At 34.2% G+C, this 14494-nt stretch overlaps 1 long non-coding RNA gene across 1 annotated transcript; it reads left to right on the forward strand.

The window, feature by feature from the left end:
- The first annotated feature begins 34 nt into the window (after positions 1-34).
- Positions 35-13483, forward strand: LOC110426757 (uncharacterized). The gene is made up of 4 exons (XR_002446182.1): positions 35-593; positions 669-733; positions 918-1041; positions 13404-13483. It is a non-coding gene; the product is annotated as an uncharacterized LOC110426757 (long non-coding RNA).
- Positions 13484-14494: the final 1011 nt, after the last annotated feature.

Raw genomic sequence — 14494 nt, forward strand, 5'->3', positions numbered from 1 at the left:
GGGCAAGGCAATCTAACCAAAGGATAAAGGAATGGATAAGGAAACGTTGCATGCACAAGCCACCAATGGGAAGTGGTGTTAATACAAAGAAAGGAAATTGCATGGCATGACATGTGATTAAAAAAATAAAAAGAGAAAAAGGTTGGGCAGTCCAAAAATGCATGAGAAAATGGGAAATGAAAGCCATTTCAAGGCTTTTGCCTTGAGCGATTTACCCATAACAAAGTAAAAGAGAAAGAAAGAAAGGAGAAAGAAGAAAAGAGAAAGGAGAAAGAAGAAAGAGTTGAGTGAAAAGGCAAACTAAGTGAGGGTTCGGTTTTGTGGGATTTTAGAGCACGCGTACTTCTAGGGATTCATCCTTTATTGAGAGATATGGGTTACCTTTTATGGTAGCTAAGAAATATCAAGAGAAAAAGAACATGGATAATGGTAAGTAGAACTTTGATTTTGGTTACAGATTTCTTGAGGAAATGAGTTGGTAATTGTGTGAGAATGTTTGTTGCAGCAAAGGTCCTCCAAGATTTGAAAGAAATAGATGCATGCATGTGGGTTGATCTAAGAAGTATGGTGATTTTGAGCAAGACAAGTAATGGGTAAGTGTTTTTAACTTTGAGATCATAAGTGGAAAAAAAAAAAAGATGTGCATTGATTGTTTATGCTTGTGGCAGCAATGGTGACCAAGGATGTGAGGAGATTGTGAACTATATGTTGAATCCAAGCTAAAGACCGAAAGGTAAGCATACAATGTGAGTACATTATGTTGTGTTGGCTTTGGTTGGTTGAAAGTATATGGATTGCATGTAAAATTATTGTGAATGATGAGGATGAAAAATGTGATATGAGATTAAGGATTAATTGATTGAAATGCTGCCTGTACATGTGTGTAATTAAACATATTGAGTTTGAATTGTTGCTAGGAAGCATGTAAATGAGGAAGGTTTGCCGTGGTGGCGTATTAGAGGAGATAACGGGTGATTGGCAAGTAGAATTAGCTAGAGACGCATCCGAACCGATAGCGACGTAGTGTCCCACTATTATAAGGTGAGTATGGGGTGCCTATTTCAAAATTTCCATAACTACATAATGATATATGTATTGTAAACGTTGCTAGTTTTCTTTAAATGCATTTGTGGAAAGTGTGAGTTGCTAGAAAACGATAGGTGGTTTTTAATACTTATTTGCAAAAGATTTATACACTGTTATTGTGGAAAGCATGAGCTGGTAGAAACACTAGGCAATTGTGGATGCCATGACTTTGAAATTGCCTTGAATATATATATATATATAAGCTATATATGTAAAGGGTTTTAAAAATCGAGAAACAAGCTCTTTAACCCGGTTTATGTCAAAATTGTGCCTTACCGTTTGTGTGATGTGCATTCATGAATAAATTACATGTTCACCATGCCAATTTGATATTTAAACCTCATGTAAAGGTTTTATATTATAAAGTCTTACAAAGGGGTTTTATCATATTACCATGAATGGTATTTTGGAAATGGATTTGAAATAAGCTTTTGAGAACCCAATTTGCTTTTAAATGGTTTTATCAAACCAAGAGATTCGAGAGTAGGCTGAATGTTACATCTGGATAGTGTGACCCTTGTGCACAAGTGAGCTTTAGCTCTAGAACCTCTGGGTCGCAGATGGGCTATTAGAAGTGGTTGGGGCCACGGTCTGTGATATATATACGGCAAGGACACGGGTTGATATATGTGGCTAGCCCACCAGCTGATATACGTGGTTGTGACTACATGATTTCTCCGATGTCGGACAACATCATTGAGACTGCCATGTCTGTGGGAATCCGATGGAGCTGGGCTTTCGGATTGTCATTATTTGGAAATGGGTCCATGCGTTGATTATTTATGATTACCTGCTCGAGAGTGATATCTATTTAGGTTTTCAAACATGACTTCTTTCACATGGTGAGAAATACAAGTTTTTCCACAGCTTCTTTATTTATACGATGATTTTGTGTTTAATACCTTGAGGATGAGATGATTTATGAACTTGTGTAAAAGCTTTGATAATGTTTAATCTCATGGGAGCGTGTGTGCTTATGTTAGTATGATTTTAAGTGAAGGACATTAAATGATTTAGACGATGGAAATCTTTCACTCACACTGGTTTTGATATAGTGATTGTTAAATGATTACTTTGCATTAAAATTATTGGTTTTATACGTAAGGCATAAATTTTCCATTTGCTTTAAAATGGTTTATATATTCATATGATTTTAATAATTAAATTATCTATCCTTGGCTTGTTTCTCATCTACACCCTACTCACGGAGCCGATGATGATTGAGTTTGTGAGACTCACCGCCTTTATCTCCCTTTTATAGACAATGATCGACCTAGTGTGCAATCATCGGCACTTATGGTCCACCGCAGATAGGTAAAGGTATCTCATAGCACTTTATTCTAAGTAGCTCTACTGCTAGTGGTCGAGTTGTTCGTAGTGCATTTGTTTTTTTATAAATAAACACTAATCTCAATACATTTGTTCAGTTTGAAATTATACATTTGGATGTAATTTTACAATTATGTGGAATAAAGGTTGAGTTGATTTATTATGACCATTGTTTAATACCATATTGCAAAGAGTTATTTGGTACAAAGGATTACATAGATTGGTGAACGTATATAATGAATTAATGAGAGTTTCTAATAAGGCTTGTTTCGGGACTTGGCTAGTTCTTTCGCAAGTCTTGGACTTTGGTAATGATTAGGAATAAGGCCGTTACAGACTTGGTATTAGAGTCTCAATTTAGTCAAGTCCTAAGAATTCTTGTGTCAGTTAGCGGTGTTGTCAGAGTTAATGTAGAGTCTTGCTTATGGTTTGTGGCTATAGCATAAGTCATTGACAAGAGGCTATATAAACTCCTATTCCTAGTAACCTACCTTTTACTAACGTTATATAAAAGTCATAAGTAGTGTCGTTGTCTTGGTTTACGATGCCACCTGAGACACGAGCCATTGTTGGAAAGATCTTAAAGAAAAATGCTCCTAATGAAAGGTTAATGTAAAGACATAAGCCTCTAACTAAGGATGGAGGAAGGTGAAGCAAGACTAATAGGTCCATAATAACTTATTCATTTAGTGAAGCTGTAACTTGAACCCATGACTATCAATGGGAAGAAATTGGATTACATCGGACCATTATTAAGGTCAATATCAAGGAACGCCCCTTTAGTGGAATGAATAATGAATGTTGTGATTCACTTGAGGCTTATAAATCGGAGTATTGAGGGAGGTATAAACCAATGCTCATGTGTGTGGAGGTAAGTGCACTGTGTTAATTTTGTTTAGCCATCTCTGTATGTGAGACTATGATCAATCAACCTTGTTGTTCAGCTTTGTACAAGTTGGCTAGTTATTGTTTCTGTATGGTGATAGATTAGTGAGCCTACCAGGCACATATATAAATTGTGTTGGGATTTCAAAATATTTTATACACATATATGTGTTGAACATGTGTATAGTAGCTTAAATGGAGTTGGTTCTGATTTCAATTAAGTGGCTGTGAATTTCCAAGATTTGATTTGACGTATTATGGGTTATAGTTATAAGTACATGAATTAGCCCAAAGGTGAACATCAGTGATTGTTATACTAATGTGTGGTCATGAAGTAAAAAGGCTAGTAAACAAATCTGCTTTAAAGATGAGCTTAAATTTTGCTATGCTTAGCATTGAGCCAAAGAATTAAAGGACTAGCTATGAATTGGTAACCTAAAGGTCAAATGACTTAGAAATGTTGGTTTTAGTCTAAATTCCATATGGAGTTCTATATTTGAGCTTGATATACAAATTGCTTTAAAGATCAATTTAAAAGTCTATCTGGTTTGGTATGCAACTTATGATATAAATGATTAGTTTTGAATGTGATTTCTCCAAAGGTAAGGGAGTTAGAAAATGCTAATTTTTGGATAAGCTCTAAGAGGAAACTTTTGCATCCCAAGTTTAGGAAATTTTGATCTTATGACCACAAAGGTGAGATGCAATAATAAAGTGAATTGTCCATCTTACAAATGTAATTGGTTAAGGATTGATTACTAAAGTTAAGATCTCAGTGGTACGTGATGTACACTTTTATATTTATGCACTTAAGAGTTATTTGGAGACCATTGATTAACCAAGTTTGCACTAAATGTTATGGTAAAGGAATACGATTGCTAGTAGTGAAATATGCCCAAAGGATGATTTTGGCATACCACAAAAATGTGGAATGGATATGTCGAAATTAATGTTCTGATTGTGTACTTGTGATAAAAGGGTAAGTTTTTAAATTGTGGTTTTCATGGTCATGAAATATATGAAGGTTATCAATATGTAGGCAAATACTTGAAATTGTACATTTTGTAATTCACATGCATCATATGGAAGGAGATATCCCATAGAGGAATTTAGCCTAATTGGTGGTTACATGACTATAGGTTTGGCATAAGATTGAGAATGCCCAAACATATATGTGGAGTGTATTGTGAAAGGCCGAAAGCTACATATACACTAATAAGGACAGTAAGATGAATGATGGGGGAAATATAGATGTTGTTATGATAAGCATAAAGAGCTTAAGGAGAGTCAATGCAAATATACTAAGTTAGTTTGTGTGGTCTAAATTAAGGACAAGGAGAGTTGGGAGATTTGAAAATAATGTCCATTGGGACAAATGAGCTGGAATGCTATTGAGCATACATTGAATTGTTAAAGTTATGAGTGGCTTTGAAGGTAAGCCTTTGATTGTTTAAGTCTTCAATGAAATTCTATTAAAGGATGTGTTTAAATGTCTTGGCAGCGTTTGGAAAACTATTAGAGAGTATAGTAGTTTAACTTGCTGTAAGAAGTTGAATTTGGATGGCCGTGAGTGGCTCATGAGCAATCAAGCAGTGTATAAGTATAGGCTCATAAAGGGAGCTATGATTGGTAGATAAGGGTGGAACCTTAGAATTGCATTATTGTAGTTATAAGATTATACTTTCTATAACATGATATAGCGTAGAACTCTAACAAGGAGATTGTGTTCACTGCTTTAGGCATTAGATTACATGTTATGTATTTGTATCCACTTTGTGAACACCCTGATGAGGTAGTTCGAGAGATTTCTTACAATGTGAAAACATTAAAGCTCAAGGGGCTGATGGTATATAGTGACGTCAATGCTCGTGACTGATATGTCATATAGCATAAATATATGTTGCAAGTATAAGAATGCTTGGAAATGTTGGTGTGAGGCAATGATTATCTTGTCATTATGTAGACTTGATGATGTTATGGTCTTGATATGCTTGTAAAGGTAGGGCATCAAATTGTGAAAAGTGCTTTCCCACACGTGTTCCATTTGTTTTGAGTAATTATCAAGGTATAGTGCTTGATAAGGGTAGGCAAAGGTTGAATTGTGCTCTAGATGCATAGAGAGCAATGATGATATGGTTTAGTTAATTGATATTACCTTTGGTGGGGGAGTAAAAATACACCATAGAATTCATAGAGATCTACTTAGAAAAGAGATGGTGACTTGAGATTTCAAGTACTCATATACGAGTAAAGATTTTGGTAATGAGCCATGACCTAGAGGCATGATATTAGAATATGAATTTTGGCTAAGTAAAATCTGTTTTTAAGACACGTGGTGTCTGAGGATTGTGCCAATTAGCTATTGACTCTTGTATGGGAATAGAATATCAAAATCAGCTCTGTGTATTCATCACAAGATGGTGAGCGTGATCTGATTAATGGTAAGAGGATGAGTTAGTGAATTAAAAGGTGATTTAGAAATGAACTAGGATGAAGTGAGACGCTTTGGGATTTGAGGAGATAAGTGGAGAATTTTAAAATAAAATAATATTTTATTAATAAAATAATATTAAAATATTAATATTTATCTACTATTGAAATTAGTCATGAAAGAGGACTATATGGCTAATCTAAGTGAGGGAGAAGAAGTAAGAAAGAATGTCAAAGAAAAACGACATTAGTGGGGCTCATGTGCTTTTATTAAATAAAATAAGAGAGGGTAAGTATATATTGAAATATTATGGTGACTCCTTGGTGAAGTATAAATTTGATATTTTATTTGTACAAGTGTAAAGGAAGAAAAATAAAAGAAAATTAGAATTAAAGGAATGATGGGAGGACTTAATTGAAAAGAATAAGAAGTTGAGGGGTGGAATTGTAAATAATAAAAAGTAATAGGGTGAAGTTGTAATTATGAACAATTTGAAGGATCAAATTCCAATTTATGAATTGTTGGAAGGACCCAATTTGTAAAAAATGAAAATTTTAGAGGGTCAAATGGTAAGTAAGGAAAAATTTGAAGACTTATGTGTAATTTCACCATTTTAAGTTAAATGAAAATTAACTAGCCAAGGAAAATTAGATTATGTGGGAGGATGGAATATGCATGTGATAATACTATTGCATGCAAAAGATGGCATATAAAGGACTAATCTTAGTGGGGAACATGTGGGACCCCCACCATATGATAAGCAAAAAGGAAGAGACAAATGCATAAGGTGAATTATGCAAGTGATTTTACTAGTTAAAGAAAGCATAGAGAATTTTTGCATGGAGGACACTTGGTGGCAATGTTGGACTAAAAGGAAGGAAATACATATGCATGTAATGTTATTAGGTAAATGGGTGGCCAAATGAGAAATAATATGGAAGGATTCATGTAAAGTCATAGGACAAAAGTAAGGTGGATGAAATGGAAATGCATTAAGAATGCATGAAGATAGATTAAAGAATGGATGGATAATGGAGGTGGATATTCAACCAATTAAAAGAGATGGAAATTGGATGCATGAAATCTTATAGGTTGGAAAGGTGGCCAAATAGAATAAAAAGGCAAATGTGTGCACACAATTTGATTGGCTAATTGGGTGGCCGAATAAATAGCAAAATTTCAAAGGGAAAAAGAAGTGAGAACTGGACTTGGAAAGCTTGTGAGAACTAGCCATTGTGAGAGAATAGAGAAAGAGCTTGGTTCTTGAAAGGTTTCACCCTATGAGAAAAAAAAAAGAGGAAGAAAGAAAGAAAGTGTGGAAGGCTTGGGTTTGTGAGGGTTCAAGGAAACTGTGGTTTCCTTGCTCTTCATTGTTGAGTTTAGCATTTCATAACCCAAAAAGGAATCTTCAACATGCACAAGAGGAACCGTGGAGCTCGAGGAAAGAGGAAAGCTTGGTTCTAAACTTTCAATAAAATTAAGGGTAAGCATTGTGGTTTTGGTTTGATTATGTTTTGACAATCAGTTGGTAACCATAAAAAATGTATTGTGGCAGCAAAGAAAAGCTTGATTGGAGAGGATTGAGTGACATGCAAGCCATCAAACTCTTGGATGCATGATGGATTCAAAGTGAAAGAAAAAAGGTAAGCATGGTATAATGTTTTGAGGCATACAATTGGTAGAATTGTTAAGAAAATAATTTGTGACTACTATTACAGGTTGGTGATTGAAACTTGGAAGAATATTGGAGTGTATACGAGGCTCAAGCAACCTTAAAGGTAAAAATGTATAATGCTTTAAGTATGGTTAAAAGATTTTGAGAAAATGACTATTGTTGTGTTGATTGAAAATTTGAAAGACACATTGGGAAGAATGATGATTGTTTAAAAGATCTAAAAATGCATGAGCTAGTTAGAACTGTTAAAGTTGCTTGCTATGTTGTTTGAAGGAAATAAGGATTATGTGGATGGAAGATTGGGAACCAAAGCTTTGAAAGTTAGATGGACAAATTATGCATGTAAGCTTGGAAATAATTGAGTGAAATTAGATTGATTGTTGTTGCCATATATGTGGTTAATGTTATGAAAATATAAGATGGACTATGATGAATGTTGCTTGGCAAGGTTGAAATGGGCACTTAATGTTATAAATAAGTTGCTGGTACATGTAATATAGAGAATTATGCATGTAAAGGTTATGAATTCCTTTAGTAAAAATATGTCAATATGCATATGAATATGTAAAGACTAATTGAGAAAGATTGGTGATTTTAGTATGATTTGAGTTATTAAGATGATGATTAATGTTTGAATAAGAGAGAATGGAATAGGATATAAAAGCCTTAAGTAAACGTGGGTGGCAAATGTAAGACAAATGAATTGTAATGTTACTAAAAGTATTTTAGAACTAATTGCTATCAAAAGATTGACTAAGTGAAAGATAATTGCCAAGGGCATAATTCAAGGAGAAAACAGGTGACTGGCAAGTCATCTTGATAAATTGAGGACATAAGGAGTTTAATTGGTGAAGTAATATCCTGTCGAGAGAGATGAGTAAGGGGTGTCAATTTTAAAAGATTCTATGCTATATCAATGTATATGTATAGTATTTTTTAATGCCCTTGTAGAAAGCATGAGTTCCTAGAAAATGATAAGAGATTTGAATACATGGTTTGGAATTATTTATACACTGCTTTTGTGAAAAGCATGGGTTAGTAGAAACAGTAGGCATTTGTCAATGCAAATTGAGTTTGAAGGTATTTTGTGTATACTGTATATATATATATATATATATATATATATATGATATATGTAAAGTGTTTAAGAAACTGAGAAACAAGCCTTTTTGCAATGACTTGCATCAAAATAGTGCCTTATATCTTTATGTGATGTGCATAGTTAATTGCACTTGATAAATGACTTAGATGCAAATTCTTTGTAACACCTCGTACTTTGATATGGTGGCTAATAGAGCTTATTGCATACCAATTGAGATTAATTAAAGTGTTTAAGAGTGTTGAGAGGTGAAGGGAATATTTTAAAATAAAATATTCTCTATATGATAAAATAATAAAATAAGAATATCTTATTGAGGTCAAAGTTGTGGAGTTAAAAAGGTGCTATAGAGCTAAATCGAGGCAAAGTATGGTATTTTGGAGCTCCAAAAGGCTAGAGGAAAATTTTGGAATAAAATAATAATTTTTGGATAAAATAATACCGATGTCAACTTGGATATATTACATGAAGAAAGTGTTATTTGTACAATTTGTCTAAGTAGGGAGTGGAAGTAAGAAAATATTTTGAAGAAAGGAAGCTTTAGTGGGGCCCACATGCCTTCATTAAATTAAGGAAAGGATAGTAAGTATATATGTAAATATTATTGTGACATCTTAGTGGAGTATGAATTTGACATTTTATTTGTACAAGTGTAAAGGAAGAAAAGTAGAAGGGAATTGAAATAAAGGAATGATGGGAGGACTCGATTAAAAAGAATAAGAAGTTAAGGGGTGGAATTGTAAATAATGAAGAGTCAAGAGAATATTTGATGTATATATTGGTATTAAGGAAAGTAAGATGAAATTCAAGTAGGATGCAAGTGAAATGCAAGTGAGATTACTTAGCTTGATGGAATTTGCATGTTAAGTTACTATTACATGCAAATTATTGCATGTAAAAAGGAGAAAGGTAGTGAAAAATATGTGGGACCCCACTAGGTGAAAGTTGATAAAGAGAAAACGAACAAAGAGTATTTAAATGCACAAAAACCATGGTTTGGCAAAGATAGCCCATGGTAAACAAAGTAAGATTGGTAATGTGATTTGATAAGAAAAAGAAATAATAATTTAGCTGCATGAAATCCTATTGGTTTTGAGGGAGGTCAAATAGGATTCAAGAGTAGAAAAATGCATGAAGCCTTATTGGTTCATGGGATCGCAAAGGTTATTGGTAAAGGAAATGTGCATGAAACAATATTGGGTGATAAAGTGGCCGAATGAGGGAATGACAAGTGGAAATTAAAAGAGGTGAAATGAAATGTGAATTGGGATGAAATGAAAGGGAATGTTGCCATTTTCTTGGGTAATTTGCCCATGAAAGAAATAAAAAGGTTATTAGAAGTTTATAAGGCCATTTCAAGTTCATTTCTTGTTATATCCACCCACACCAAAGAAATAGCAAACAAAATGACTTTGCCTTCAGAAAACTCGCACATTTGGAAAGACAAAGAGAGGGAATCGACTTTGAAAGTAAAGAGAGAAAGGAAGAAAGGAGAAAGAAGAAAAGAGAAAGGGAGGTTTGATTTTCGAGGAACTAGAGAAAAACTGAGAGGTTTTCCTTCCACATACCATTTTTGGAGCTTAAAGAAGACATTGGTAGTACGGCTAGTGAATCAAAGGTAAAGAAGGTAAAAAGATTGTCATTTTGTTTGAATGCATGCTTTGTAAATTGATTGTAATGTGGGATTTTGCTTGTGGTAGCAAGAATCTTCAAGGATTCAAGAATCGAATGCATGCATGTTGGTGGATCTTGGAATTCATGGTGATTTTGAGCTAGATAGGCAATGGGTAAGTATTTTAGTCTTGGAATCATAGGTAGAAAAGAGAATGAGATGTGCATTAATTGTCTATGCTTGAGCCAGTGATGGTGACCGAGGATGTGAGGAAATTGTGAACTATATTGAAATTCAAGCTAAAACTAAGAGGTAATCATGCAATGTGACTACATTGTGTTGTGTTGGCTTTGATTGGTTGAAAGTATGTGGATTGTATGTTAAATGATTGTGAATAATGTTGATGGAAACTATGAAATTAGGTTAAGGATTTTTTGATTGATGTGCTGCCTGTATATGAGTACAATTAAGCGTATTGGGTTTGAATTATTGCTTGGAAGTATAAGAGTAAGGAAAGTTTGCGGTGGTGGTGTGCCGGAAGAGGTAATAGGCAACTGGCAAGTAAAACTAGTTAGAGACGCACTCGAATCAATAGCGATGTCCTGCTATTATAAGGTGATAAGGGGTGCCTATTTCAAAATTTTCATAACTATATAATGATATACGTATAGTAACTATTGCTAGTTTTCTTTAAATGCATTTGTGGAAAGCATGAGTTGCTAGAAACGATAGGTGGTTTTAAATACTTATTTGTAAAAGATTTATGCACTATTATTATGGAAAGCATGAGCTGGTAGAAATGCTAGGCAATTGTGGATGCCATGACTTTTGAAATTTCTTTGGATATATATATATATATATATAAAAGCAATATATGTAAAGGGTTTTAGAAATCAAGAAACAAGCTCTTTACCATGATTTATGTCAAAGTGTACCTTATTGATTTGTGTGATGTGCATTCATGTACAAATTACATATATTCACCATGTTGATTTGCTATTTAAACTTCATGCAAAGGTTTTACATTATAAAGTCTTACAAATGGGTTTTATCATATTACCATGAATGGTATTTTGGAAATGGATTTGAAATAAGCTTTTGAAAACCCAATTTGCTTTTAAATGGTTTTATCAAATTTGGAGATTCGAGAATAGGCTGAATGTTACATCAGAAAAGTGTGACCCTTGTGCATAAGTAAGCTCTAGCTAGAGAACCTTTGGGTCATCGAAGGGCTGTTAGACATGGCTGGGGCCACGTTCTGTGATATATACATGGCAAGGCCATGAGTTGATATATGTGGCTAGGCCATAAGTTGATATATGTGGTTACGACCACATGATTTCTTCAATGTCGGCCAACATCATCGAGACTGCTATGGCTGTGGGAATCAAGTGGAATAGGGCTCCCGGATTGTTATTACGTGGAAGCTGGTCCACGAGTTGATTATTTACGATTACCTACTCGAGAGTGATACCTCTTTGGGTTTTCAAACATGTATTCTTTCGCATGGTGAGAAATACAAGCTTTTCTGTAGCTCCCTTATTTATACGATGATTTTATGTTATTACCTCAAGGATGAGATGGTTCATGAGCTTGCATATAAGCTTTGATGATGCTTGATTTCATAGGAACGTGCGTGTTATGTTAGTTCGATTTTAAGTAAAAGACAACAAATGATTTCGACAGTAGAAATCTTTCGCTTGCAGTGGCTTTACTATATTACTTGAAATAGTTATTTTACATCAGAATTCTCAGGTTTATATGTAAGGCACAAATGTACCATTTGAGTTTGAATTTGTTTATATAATCATTCATGTGTTTTTAACATTCAAATTTCCTATCTTTGGCTTGTTTCCCTTCTATGCCCTCCTCACAGAGCCGATGATCCATGAGTTTGTAAGATTCACCCTTTTATCTCCCTATTATAGATAGTGATAGGCTTGGCATGCATTCATCGACACTTATTATCAATTGCGGATAGGTAAAGGCATCTCATAGCATTTATCCTGAGTTGCTCCACTACTAGAGGTCGAGTCATTGTGATGTATTTTATTTTATTTTTTGTAAATGGACACTGGTCTCAATATAAATGTACAATTAGAGATTTTAGACTATGATGTATTTGTTTACAATTATTTGGATTAGAGGTTAAGTCAATCTATTATTACTATTGTTCCAAATCATATCTTAATGAGTTATACAACTCAAAGCAATTACATAGAATGGTGGAACAAATATAATGAAGTAACAAGAGTTTCTAATAAGGCTTGTTCGGGACTTGGTGGGTTCTCCCGAATGTTTCAGACACCGGCAACGATCGAAAAGAGAGTTATTACATTCTTGTGAGCTAGTTTTAGTTTGAACTTTATGCAAATGTTTACACCATGCATTTTAATGGGAAAAACAATTTTGAAAGGTTGCTGAACCTTGTTTTCCAATGATTTAAAGAAAACTCTTGAAAACCTTGATTTGGTTTGAAAATGGTTTTGACAAACTGAGAGCATTAAGAGTAGGCCGAATGTCACATTGGGATAATGTGACCCTTGTACACAAGTGAGCTCTAGCTATAGAACCTTTTGAGTCACTGATAGGCTGTTAGACGTGACTAGGCCATGGTTTGTGATTATACGTGGCAAGGCCACGGATTGTTATATATGGCTAGGCCATGAGTTGATATACGTAGTTGCAACCACATGATTTCTCCGATATCAACCATCATCGTCGAGATTACCATGGCTATGGGAATCAGATGGAGGGGGCCTCTTTGATTTTATTACGTGGAAGAGGATCCACAGGTTGATTATCAACGATTACCTACTCGAGAGTCTTTAGAGTTTTTAGACTCTTACGTTTTCGCTTGGTGGAGAGATATTGTTTTTCCATAGCATCCCTCTTTAATTTATAGCTTTTAGTGCTTTATATGTTGATTATGAATTGATGTATGTGGATGTATGTGGATGCACACGGTTTGGGAGTGTGCATGCTTTTATATGGCCATTTGTATTTATGATGGGAATAAATGATTTCTACGATTGAAATCTATTGTACTATGCTTTGATTTCGGCATTGTTTTCCAAGGAAAGTATTGCACTCCGATTTTTGCAGAATTATTTTTACAAGGCACAAATATATTATTTGTTATTTGGTTTTATAAGGTTATCATTTTATACTCTGGTTTTATTATTCAAAAAGTTTAGCTTCAAGCTTGTTTCCTATCTACGCCCTGCTCACAGAGCTGATGATCATTGAGTATATGAGACTCACCCCCTTATCTTCCCTTTTGTAGATAAGTGATCGACCTAGTGTGCATTCATTGGCACATATTGTCCACCACGGATAGGTAAAGACATCACACAACACTTTATTCTGAGTCGCTCCGCTGCTGAAGGTTGAGTCGATTATAGTGTATTTGTTTGTAAATAGTCATTGGTCTAAATGTGAAAGTGTATAATTTGAGAATTATAAACCTTGATGTATTTTTACAATTATGTAGAATAAAGGTTAAGTCGATTTATTACACCTTTTGTTCAAATCATATTCCAAAGAGTTATATGGTTCAAAGCAATTATAAATTGGTGGAATGAATATAACGTATTAACAAAAGTTTTAATTAAGGCTTGATTGGGACTTGGCAGGTTTTCTTGCAGGACTTGGACATCGGTAGCGATCAAAGAGCGATCGTTACATTGTGTAGAAGGTTTATGGTGACACAAAGATAGAAAAAAGAAGAACATTAACAATTACAAGGTACAAGGTAGAAAGGGAAAATATCTTCCATGCCCCAACTACAAAAAGAAAAACCATGTAAAGAACTATTATTGGTTTAGACCAGGATTAAGATATAGGGCATGCAGTTAACTTAGACATAGAGAAGGTTTGTAAGAGTAAAACATACCTTTAAAGCAAGCATGCTCCAATAATAAAAAAGTTTAAGACTCTAGATGAGCAAATATTCATGGCTTTGACAATAGACCATGGAAATGAAATTTAGTTAATTGATAATGGTTGCACCAACCACATAACCCCGAATGAAATGCTTTTTATCAATATGGATTCCCCATGTAGTTCTAGAGTTAAGATTTGGAATGGAGACTTCTTGTAAACTAAGGGAAAAGGCATTGTGGTATTCATATTTCAAGAGGAATCATATTGGTGTCATGCTAGTGCTTGAAATAAGTCAAAATTTACTCAATGTAGGACAATTGATAGAAAAGAATTATGCCTTGCTGTTTAGAGATTGATCTTATATCATATTTGAGTCATCAGGATCCATGTTAATGACCGCAAGTGTGAATAACAACACTTTCTCCTAAAATTAAACTAATTGAATATGCATGCACACTCAACTACCATGAGTGAGTCATGCGGCACAAAAGA

This window comes from Theobroma umbraticum, unplaced genomic scaffold (assembly GCF_002168275.2).
Source record: "Theobroma umbraticum cultivar Fairchild unplaced genomic scaffold, ASM216827v3 scaffold_12.0, whole genome shotgun sequence".
Lineage (NCBI taxonomy): Eukaryota > Viridiplantae > Streptophyta > Magnoliopsida > Malvales > Malvaceae > Theobroma > Theobroma umbraticum.